Genomic DNA, 12,148 nt, shown 5'->3' with positions numbered 1-12,148 from the left:
CTATTTCTTTCTGTGCTATATTTGAGGAATTCAGTCAAAATATGGAGAGAGAGAGAGAGAGAGAGAGAGAGAGAGAGAGAGAGAGAGAGAGAGAGAGAGAGAGAGAGAGAGAGAGAGAGAGAGAGAGAGAGAGAGATAGCAATGGTCTTTTATTTTTTTCATAGGCATAAAGGAAGGCATTTCCAATGAGAGAGAGAGGGTGCAGAGGGCAATTAAATGACCGTGGATACTGATTGTCCCTCCTAGTTTAATACATTCTCTCATTCATATGTTATTAAAATGAGAGAGAGAGAGAGAGAGAGAGAGAGAGAGAGAGAGAGAGAGAGAGAGAGAGAGAGAGAGGAGAAAGAGAGAGAGATAATGATTACAATTTTTCTACTAACGTCTCCAACGCGTCGTTTTACTCTCGAGTATCTAAAAAAAAAAAAAAAGGAAATATGGAAATAGTGACGATCCTGAGCTCTTCAATCGCCGACTATAAACGAGTCACAACTGCATTAGGTTACTGTTAATTATTCTACATCGTCTATCTCAACAACTCTTCTTTTTTCAAACATCTTTCCATCGAGGCTTCGTACTAGGTATGGTATATAAATATGATTATTTTCTTTAACTTTTTTTTCATTGTCAGATGTAGTTTTTTTCTTATTTTCTTTTTGCATCTATTAGTAACTTAAACAAAAGAAAAGATATATTTAACCATGATTCCTTCATTATTCCCTAATCTAATCTTTTTGGCATTTTTTTTTCTGCTACTTATGCATTATTTAATCAATTAACTTACGAAATAAACTAGATTTCTATTGATCCCAGTTTTTCATTTATAGAGATTTAATACGATTTAATATATATATATATATATATATATATATATAGTATATAATATATATATATATATATATATATATATATATATATATATATTTTTTTTTTTTTTTTTTTAATGTGTGTATAGCGATAAATGGCTTATTTTTCAAGACTAAACTAGAATAATATTTTTTTGCTAAACTAAAACCTGGATTTTTTATGACTATTTTTTTCTGTTTTATTAAACACTTTAGATTAAAATTACAATTATCATCATTATCTTACTTTTGTTAATTATTTCTTACAAAACAAGCAGACAAAAGTCTGATCTCATATTTCACCTGTTTAACTTATTTCTTTTTTTTATCAAAATGAAATTTGTTTTTAAAATTTTTACTCATCTAATATCATTAACTTTTCGGTGTCCTGTCTGTAATACTACTACTACTACTACTACTACTACTACTACTACTACTACTACTACTACTACTAATAATAATAATAATAATAATAATAATAATAATAACAAAAATAATAACAATAATAATAATAATAATAATAATAATAATAATAATAATTGTACATAAAAGAAAATTCTATTAAATGTATCATTTACTTATATCTCTTTTCTTTGTTTCGAATATTTTATGTTAATCATTACATTTAAAAAAAAAAAGATTCCTATCAAGCAAAAATAACTAAGTATACTTTTAGTAATAGAAGGATAAATTTCCAGATAATTTCGTGAATTTATTGCATAATATTATTTCATTTATTTATTAACTATAAATTAAGATGCAATTCTTCATTTATAATGAATTCTAATTAACTAAACAGGAAAGGAATCTAGTTTCGGATCATTTCTTTCTTGAAATTTATAATTTTGAGAGAATATTTAGTCATTTGATATAGAATAAAAAATTCTTTATAATATTATTGACAAAGTATGTTTTTAGCACATTATTGAAAATGAAATTTTTTGATAACATGAACTTATGGAATATTATCGTTATTATTATTTTTCAACTAAAACTCAAGATTCTAAGTGAATTATAGCTATTTCGTCCATAACACAAACAAATGCTCGTCATAAGCGACCTTTAACATTATACATCACGTCCCTGCTAACATGTAAATATCCGTTGCCCAAAGTTTCAATGTCATCGTTATTCCGAAACATTTTCTTTCTAACTTGTCATAGTTATGAGAGAGAGAGAGAGAGAGAGAGAGAGAGAGAGAGAGAGAGAGAGAGAGAGAGAGAGAGAGAGAGAGAGAGATGACAATTGAAATTGCATGTTTACGAACTCCGTCAGTCACCTGACATTCGGGCATTTTTCAAAAACCTATTCTACAAATGATGTCATTGCTGAGTCTTTTTTGAGCGAGCTAAACGAGAACGAATGAAACATTGAGGGACAATTTACGTTGCTGTTGTAGTTCCTGTTATTTCCAGATTATTAAATAAATCGTACTTGGGAAGGAGCAGAAAAAAAAAGAGCTTTTGACTACTGAGTGTCTATTTCATTTATTTTGTTTGATGAAGGCAGCAGGTTTGGCATTATATTGTTACTATTTTTATTTAGAATATAATTTAGGCATGACAGACATATTCATTTGTGTGATCTTTGGTTTTCCTTCTCTTAAAAAAAAAATCTTCATTATAATTATCGTATATAACGTTTTTTTTATTTTTTTATTTTTTTTTTTTTTTTAAGATATAATATATTCAACACAATACTTGCCTTAACCCAATGTCCTTCATATTTCGTTGTTATTTCATTTGAGTAGATTTCTTTTCAGCAACACTTAAATTTCTTATTCCTGCATTTATTAGTAGATTTTCTTTTGTTTAAAATTCGTTCATAATCTTATTTCTATTTGGAATGTCTAGTCTTCAATTTTTCCTTCGAATTATTAAGATGGAAATGATCATCATTACTCCTGTATGTCTCCTCCAACGAAATCATCATTACTACTACTACTACAAACAATGCCACTTACTAATACTATCAATACTATTACAACTAAAACTAATAAGAGATACTATCTGACTACCTGTTGGTTCTTGGGATTCAAAAAAATATTCGCCTGAGTCTAGGGTCATATGGAGCAGTATCAGACACACACACACACACACACACACACACACATATATATATATATATATATATATATATATATATATATATATATATATATATATATATATATAATATATATATATATATATATATATATATATATATATATATATATATATATATATATATATATATATATATATATATATAACGGATTTTGAGCGAAACGAAAAATCTATTTTTGGGTGAGATAGCCATGTCGTCCTGATGGAAGTTCCTTCATTAGTAGCTTCCTAGGTTATATGTGACTACAGTGATATATCCCAGAGAATTTACCGAAGGTATCCAGAATTCTAACTCCTGGAGCGAATATCCCTTAAAATTCTAAAAAGGGATATCACGTAAGGACGTATTGGCACGCCTCAAAGCAATCTGCACCCCAGATATTGTTTTACACTTCGAGGAGGTGTGGCAAAAATAAAAAGGGGGTCCCTCCAAAGGCCATCCCCATTCCCGTACTACTATTGAGAGTACAACAGCGCCATTCCCACGATAGTGGCCATTCCTTGTAGCATTGAGCATAGGCTGTTACAGATACAGTACTACGGGAGGGATACTGAAGATCTCTTCTTCAGAAGAGATGGGTGGATCCATCAGGACAACATGGCTACCTCACCCAAAAATAGATTTTTCGCTTTGCTCAAAATCCGTTTTTGGGGCTCAAGCATTAATGTATCTGTGGATTTTCATCAGTGCCTTAACATTATATCAACCTTTTCTATGGTCATGTGGACCATATGAGACCAGTGACGTTACCGTTATTTGTCATCATCACTAATCATAAACAATGTTAGTGCTTTCTGCCTCCTACAGGGAAGAGTCATCTAGACGGTAGAAAAGGGATTTCAAGGTTAACATAAATAGTATGACCAAACTTAAGTACACACTGAATATTCAAATAGTCTCAAGTTGTATATTTGGTAAATTAACATCAGTGTCACTTATGTGTATCATTTGATGCATACCAATATATGAAGGATGCATACTAAGTAAGTAAAAAACTCTGGCATGTATATATACAATTGTCTGGCGAAGGTGGACGCACTACATTCTAATAGACATTTATTCCTAACAAATGACTACAAGAGATGGTTAGCAAAACGAATGTAGTATGACAATGGGATTATACCTGAAACAAGTAGAGAGACTGTATTTCTTTCTTGAAGGAAGAAATAATGAATGCCACTCTTAGATTCAAGAGAAATTATAAAATAATCGCTCTTCATAATTCCTGTACTGGTTACCTCTATCTGCACTGTGTACCTCGTACACCGGCACTAGTACTATCTGTATAATTCCACACCTGGGATTTTGAACAGAGCTAGTGTTACCATAGTAACACTTAATCCAAAGAAGACATACCTAAAAAGAATGACCTCTTCTCCCCTTATTGACAGTCCCCGTCAATTAGTTGTTCATCATAGAATTAGACGGCAGGTTAAATATTCTACCTGGCGTCACCACATATTGCTTCAGATCATGGATTTACATAGCGTAGTGTTTGTAGAGCACTCTGGATGATTCTCATCCAGAACATGTACGAGGACATGTGAGCTCCCAAACCATTAATTGTTTATCACAGTAATTAGGGGGCAGGATTTAATACACTGCCTGCCGCCACTACGAAGTGTTTCAGTTCATGCACTTGTTTTGCATAGACGCTCAAAGTCCATAAACTGAAAGAAGTTCAGTGATGAAGCAATCTTTCTCGGATCATGACCTGCGGGAGTACTGTCCGGATCCGCTCTACGAATAAAGTAGGTAAGCTTCGCCCTCAGCTGATTTAGAGATAAGTTTGATCCCGAAGTTTCTACTTTAAAGAGCTGTCCTCCCCTGAAGTCTGAAGTTCTACGAAGATAGACCTTTAGACACTCTACAGGACATAGAGAGACATCTTCCTTCAGAGAACAGATTCTCCAGGGACCCCACCTCTTAGTGGGTAGCTCGTTTTTTGCGAGAAAGGATGGATCAGGAAAGAGATTCAGTTCTCCTAATTCCGTGAACTGAATGTGACTCTCATCTCTGGATAGGGCCACTATTTCACTAACTCTAGCCCCAGAGGCTATAGCAAATAAGAAAATAACCTTTTGGGTTAGGTCTTTAAGAGAACAATCTTCATTTTTCACAGATGAGGAATAATGTAAGACCTTGTCCCAAGACCAAGAGATGGGCTTTGGTGGTACTGCGGGCCTAAGCCTAGCACATGCCTTCGGAATCTTGATAAAGATTTCATTTGCCAGATCCACTTGGAAGGCATGTAGGAGAGGCCTAGTCAAAGCTGACTTACACTTATTTATCGTATTAGCCGCCAGACCTTGGCTATGAAGGTGGACAAAGAAGGACAGACAGAAGTTCATAGAAATTTCTTTCGGTCCTTTTGTTTTGACAAACGCAACCCCCTTCTTCCAGGAAGACTCATATTGTCTTCTAGTAGACTTAGCCTTGTATTCTTCTAACAATTCTATATTGCCTTCAGAGATCCCAAACCTTTTTCTAACCGCTAGAGCAAGAAATTCATGAAATGAAGGGTATGGGTTTTCTGTGATAAACAGAAGGCAGTTGATTTTTGAACCTTCGGAAATATACCTAGGATCAGAGCTAGGACCGGCCTCATCTAGTCTATCAGCCCCATTAGAGGATCCTCGTATAGGGCTATTTAGTGAGGTAGTTTCTTGAAGATGCTCGTGATGAAGAGGTCGAGCTGCAGTTCCGGGACTTGTTCCCATCTGGGAGGGAATATGTCTGCGTCCATGGACCATTCCAACTCTATCGCCTTGGATGGTGATAGAGTATCCACCGTCACATCGTGGATCAGTTGTAAATGAACTGCTGTTAGGTGCCATCCCTTTAGGAAAGGGATGGGTAACTTCACCAAGACTGTACGAGACGTTCGATTGTGACGTCTTATTATCGCTTCGGTGTACCAGATCAGTCGTAGGGGGTCTGATCGGTGTGGAGCGGGCTTCCCCGCTCATGAAAGGACCAGCAGAGTCCTGAGACTTTCGTGTCTTCAGTTTTGCTAAAGAAGCGAATAAAGAGGGACCGATCTCAGTCTTATTTGAACTCTTCAAACGTTTGATGTGTGTTTTCTCCAGACTCTTAACGCATCCTTCCGATGTGTTCTTTGCACTAGATCTGTCACTATTGCGAACTGGGGAAAGTCTAACGCTTTTCCTTGTTGGCATTTTGGGAATCTGATCGATTAGCTGAGTCTCTTGACAGATGTCGGGATCTCCTTTTATATTCCCAAGGGAAAAGAGAGTTGATGTGACTGAGGGCTTCGATGGTTTTTTAGCCATCGAAACCCTAGAGCTGGAGAAATTCGAGACTTCTGGAACATATCTTGCATCTGTGATGTCCCAGAAACTGGGACATCTCTATGAAGATACTTAGGACTTTGAGTCTGATACATATCTATTCTAGGATGAATGATACTCTTCGTGACACGAATCCTTGATAGGAGGAAGGGGGGTGGTTGACTGGAAGGTTCCGGAGGACACCTTTCAGGTCTGACAAGACTACGAACACCCTTAATTGGAACCAGGTCCATATGTTCTGAAGGATCAACATTCAGAACTTGTAGTTTATTATGAACTTGTTGAGTGGCAACAGGTTCAGAATGACTCAGAGATTTCTTAAGTCCTTCTCGTGAACACAAAATAGCCTTCCCTGGAACTCGATGAGCCATAGATTTCTTACTACCTGTATACTCTATAGCTCTCAGGTATACTCCTCCAGGAGGGTTTTGAACTGTAAGAGAAGGTAAGGGGATAATAGTAGGGACATTTCTGTTTCCCATCAATGGTTCATCTTGAATAGGCTCTGGACCGAAGGATCGAAGGTCCTGCGATCCTGAGGGAATGTTCCTCCTAGCCGAAGCGTCTTTATGCTTCGAATAGTCAGCAGGCTTAGACTTTTGACCATCTGCCTGTAGCATCGTGGTCACTGGAATAATAGGCTGTTGTTGAGCAGCCCGGATATTTCTAGTATTTTCGATCTTCTTTTTAGGTTGGGGACCCACAACCACAGAAGATCTTCTTTTTGAGGAAATGCCCCATTTTTGGAGAACACTTATGTTCTCCATGGTGGCATTCCTAATTACTTCCTTAATGATCTCTTGTGGGAAGAGGTCTTTACCCCAGATGTTGGAGGATATTAGCTGCCATGTTTCGTGTTTCACTGTTGCAGCAGCGAACACAAAATCTCTACATGCTCTCCTAGCCTTCACAAAGGCGTAAAGGTCCTTTAGCAAGGTAGCCATATGCATTTTGGCTATGACCATGAGCATGTCTGGGGTGTTTTCGTAGGTTGAACACAACTCTATGTAGTTTTGTAGAGAAAGGGATGTCGCAAGTCTCTCCTTTGACTCGTGTTCCTTAAACAAGAGCAAATCGAACAATCTAGGGAGACATACATTGAATTGTCGACTTGCGACATCCTTGTCTAATTTTCCTACTGAAAATGTCAAATGGACTTGCTTTCAATCCTTTTCCTGTCCGGGAAAAGCTGGTGACAAAGGCTTGCACTCATCGAGTCAGGGACATGGCTCACCCGCCTCTACAGCTTTGACAACAGAAGTAAATGCCTTCCCCATAAAGGGGAATGAGAGTGAAGTAGGAGCAAGAAAGGAATGGTGTCTGTTATTCAGTGAGAATACCTTCGTTTCTGAATAACCCGCCCTTTTCAGACTGACTGTGAGGATAGTCTGTGCCTTATCATGGTCAAGAATCATGACCTCCTTCGGTTCCGTTCCTTTTTCTGACTTTGGTTCGTACTTCAGTCGGACCCAACAACTAGGGAAAGCATCAAAGCTTGGCCAAAATTGAATTTTGTCCAAAGGAACCGCACCTATTTTCTCTGAGATGTAGAGATTGCCATTTGAAATCGACATCTGCTCCGCAAACCTCCAGGGATTGGTTATGAAGCATGTTGGAAGGTCTTGATTCATGGGTCGTTTGCCTGACCCGTGGGAAGCGACAAGAGAAGCTTTACGAGGCTCTATCTTGGGTTTTACTTCCTGCTTTCCGTTTTGTTTACAAAAGCTCTCTATGTGATTCTTCAGTTGGATACATATTTGTACCATATTATCCAATAGAGGGTTAGAAGACGAAGATGTTGACATTGATGGGTCTATAGCCGGCATAGGCGGAGGAAATTCCGACACAACATTTATCTCTTCTACCTTGGGGCACTTCTTGCCCTCAATCTCAAAGGTTTTCTGGCCGTCAGGGGATGTAGTTGGCTCCTGAGGCACTGCTATTTCCTCGCTTGCCTTTGGAAATAGTAGCTTACGCCTCCTATCATTAGGTAGGAAAGGTCCCGGAGAGATCTTTTGGAAGCCTCTCACCCAGTTGCGTAATTTATATTGAGCTGTATCCCTAGTCTCTGTAGACTTGGGGTTTTCAAAACCTTCAGACATTAATGTCCGACATATATTGCAAACCTGTGGGTTCCAATCATGTAGGGATCCGGAAATAATATTGCAGGGGGCATGCAACCTGCGAGTATTATGACCGTAAAAGTACTTACTCTTGGCCTTGCAGAGGACTGCAGCACAAGATATCTGGTGTTCCTCCTGTAAAGAAAGGAAAACCAAATGAGAATACAAGGGATTATTTCTTTGATAATCAACATGTAAATGTCATCTACAACAGAATAGCTTAGGATATTAAGCTATAAAGGGATAGTAGGAGATACATACTTGTGTACCCCTGCGAGCAAATGCTGCTACCTCCCCTCAGTATTAACTACATGGAGCTTTCTCTATTGAGAAACTCCAAGTAGAAAGGCTCTTACCCTTAGGGGTAGAGAAGTATCAAATCACTGTCCCAAAATAATGTTAATACTGTGGGGTCAGGATTACTGATTCTAGATCAGACTATTGAAGAAAATATTCATTCAATATATGAACGGTATCGGCAGAATGCTCGTACAAGGATACCCGAGGTATGTTACAAAAAACTACTGTATAATGGTACTGTAGTTTTCTAATTTCAGTAAGTCTATATTGCAATTTACTGGCTACTGTACCTTATGTATTGTAGCCTAGTCATTATGCTGCCTTCATAGCAGCATATGACAGTACGGTCCATCTAGCATGTAGCCAGCTGGACTAGGAAAAAATAAAGACATATATTTGTATATCCCGCTCAGCCCATTTGCTGTAGTCTTCCTACTATATTAAAATATAGTTTCCTGATCAGGGAGGCTCAAGGATAAAGGCTCTACCCTTTAAGGGTTAGGAGTGTATTACTCTTGCCTTGAAGTATTTAACCCTGGATAGGTACGGTGGGTCGTTTGCGACCCCGAGCGTCAAAAAAAAACAGGTTTTTCTCACGTGACTCACCCCTGTGACTGAATTTGTGGGTGATCAACCTGCAGGAGGTGTCTCCCCTACACGCTCTAGTAGTGTCCAGATGTGCATTGCTGTAGCTGTACTCCTTCCCCGATTTCTGAGACGCGTCGGGGTCGTTCGCGTCCGAGTTTACCCTTCTGAGGTAGTTTGCATAATTATCAAAGTTATTACGTATTATGAAATTGTCGTAGAATGGTGCAACTTGTATAGGTTATCAGTTGTGGAAAGTCTTGGTGGATTGTTAGGCTACCATGTGCATGTTTTTTTTTTTAGTTAAAATGTCGTTCATCACCACGAGGACCATTTTACTGCGAGTGGCCCTTTTTCATTTTTTTTCATTTTTTTGCCAAGTCATTTTTCCGTAAGATATTGCCAAATAGTGTCGTAAAACTTTTGCTTGTTTAGTGTTGGAAAGTGTGTCTAGATGATCTGGCTACCCATGCATGACTTTGTTTTTGTCAGATACGACGTAGTTATTGGTATATTGGGTATTTAACTGCGGTTACCAATTTCTGTTTTTTTTTTAATATTTGTAAAAATTACTACGTAGTAAGGAATTGCCGTATATTATTCTTTTTTTTTCATGTTTATGTGTTAGAAAGTGTGCCTTGATGGTTGGGCTAACACGTGCATGTCTTTTTTTTTATCTGAGATGTCGTATATTAGAATGTCGGGCATTTTACCGCGAGTGTCCCTTTTTAATTTTTTTTAATTTTTTTGCCAAGTAATTTTTCCGTAAGATATTGCGAAATAGTGTCGTAAAACTTTTGCTTTTTTAATGTTGGAAAGTGTGTCTAGATGATCTGGCTACCCATGCGTGATTTTGTTTTTGTCAGATACGACGTAGTTATTGGTATATTGGGTATTTAACTGCGGTTGCCAATTTCTGTTTTTTTTTTCAATATTTGTAAAAATTTACTACGTAGTAAGGAATTGCCGTATATTATTGATTTTTTTTTCATGTTTATGTGTTAGAAAGTGTGCCTTGATGGTTGGGCTAACACGTGCATGTCTTTTTTTTTTATCTGAGATGCCGTATATTAGAATGTTGGGCATTTTTCCGCGAGTGCCCCTTTTTATTTGTTTTGCATTTTTTTGCTTAGTCATGTTACCGTAAGGAATTGGCAAGTAGTGTCGCAAAACTTATATTTTTATAGTGTTGGAAAGTGTTTCTAGATGATCTGGCTACCCATGCCTATTTTTTTTTTAGCCAGATATGGCGTATATATAAGTATGTGTTCGATTTTCCTGTGATTGCCATTTTTTCGTTTTTTCCCATTTCTTTCAAAATTACTACGTACTAAGGAACTATCACAGAGTAATATTTCATTTATATGTTTATCTGTCGGAAAATATGCCTTGATGGTTTGCCTAGCACGTGGCTGAAATTTTTTTTTTTCTGAAATGCCGTATATTAGAATGGCCATTTTTCCACGAGTGCCCCTTTTTATTTGTTTTGCATTTTTTTGCTTAGTCATGTTACCGTAAGGAATTGGCAAGTAGTGTCGCAAAACTTATATTTTTATAGTGTTGGAAAGTGTTTCTAGATGATCTGGCTACCCATGCCTATCTTTTTTTTAGCCAGATATGGCGTATATATAGGTATGTGTTCGATTTTCCGGTGATTGCCATTTTTTCGTTTTTTCCCAATTCTTTCAAAATTACTACGTACTAAGGAACTATCACAGAGTAATGATTCCTCTAGATGTTTATTTGTCGGAAAATTTTGTTTACTTTTTTTTTGATTGAATATCATCAAATTTTTTTAGCTAAAATATTGTTTTACATTTTTTTTTTCGATTTTATTTCCCTTCAAAAAAAATTTTTTGGGTCAGAATTTTAATTTTATAGTCGTAAAATAATCGACAATTATCCAGCAACCCACCATACAATTTTTATGCATATCCAATAATAATTAGATTAGTAAATAACACCTTGAAATTGACATACCCTTCCTACATTTCAAGTGGCAGATTAGGGAGTCTGAGTCAGTGTGGTTGGCGGCCATTTTGTGGACATATCCGAAGCGTAAGCTGCCCTATCTATATATATTCTTGTTCCCTATAGAATTTGTGATATTTTGGTATATTTTTACCTGCATAAATATCATATTATATATTAAATATATGTATTTTTTTACGAAATTTCCAAGTACTCAAAAAATTACCTTTAGATATGGCCCCTGATATAAATGTAATTTACAAAATAATGAAGATTTTTTTACATATTTCTATTTTAGGATAACATATGTTTATTCCATAAAAAAATTAGCCACTTCCTATTTCATTTGGGTACCCAAAAAAATTCATGAAATTTGGACAATTTTTTTTGGCCAAAAAAAGTTACCCTTTTTTTCGCATTTCAGATCTTCACCTCCATGGGTCTGACTTCATCCAAAATACATCAAGATGTGTCCTAAACATTCAAGAATCAATTCCTAAAAGGATTTGTGTATATATGTATAAACTTTTTTTTTAAGAATTTTTATGTCAGGTCTTTTTTTTTCTACTTAATTTTTTAAAATATTTATAATAAATAGTTTTTCTGCAGATGAGTAGTATTTATCTTTACAGTTGTTTTAAGCATTCATTGAAGTTTTTTTTGGCAAAAGAAAAAAGGAGGTTACTGCAAAAACTGATTTTTCAAGAATTTTTTTTGCCCTGCCATCAGCCATGACTAGAGAAGGGAGTCTGGCTGGCTCCAGCAACCTACCAGCAATAGTAAGGTTGCAAGATGTCAGCTTAAAGAAATACAATGGATCAACCATCAAAAGAGGATAGAGGGGTAGGGAACAGTGTCCTGTAACGAGTGTGAAAGGAACCGACAAAATTGTCAGACCTACCAC

Source organism: Palaemon carinicauda, chromosome 4, assembly GCF_036898095.1.
Source record: "Palaemon carinicauda isolate YSFRI2023 chromosome 4, ASM3689809v2, whole genome shotgun sequence".
NCBI classification, from domain to species: Eukaryota; Metazoa; Arthropoda; class Malacostraca; order Decapoda; family Palaemonidae; genus Palaemon; species Palaemon carinicauda.
Note: the sequence above shows the minus strand (reverse complement) of the source record.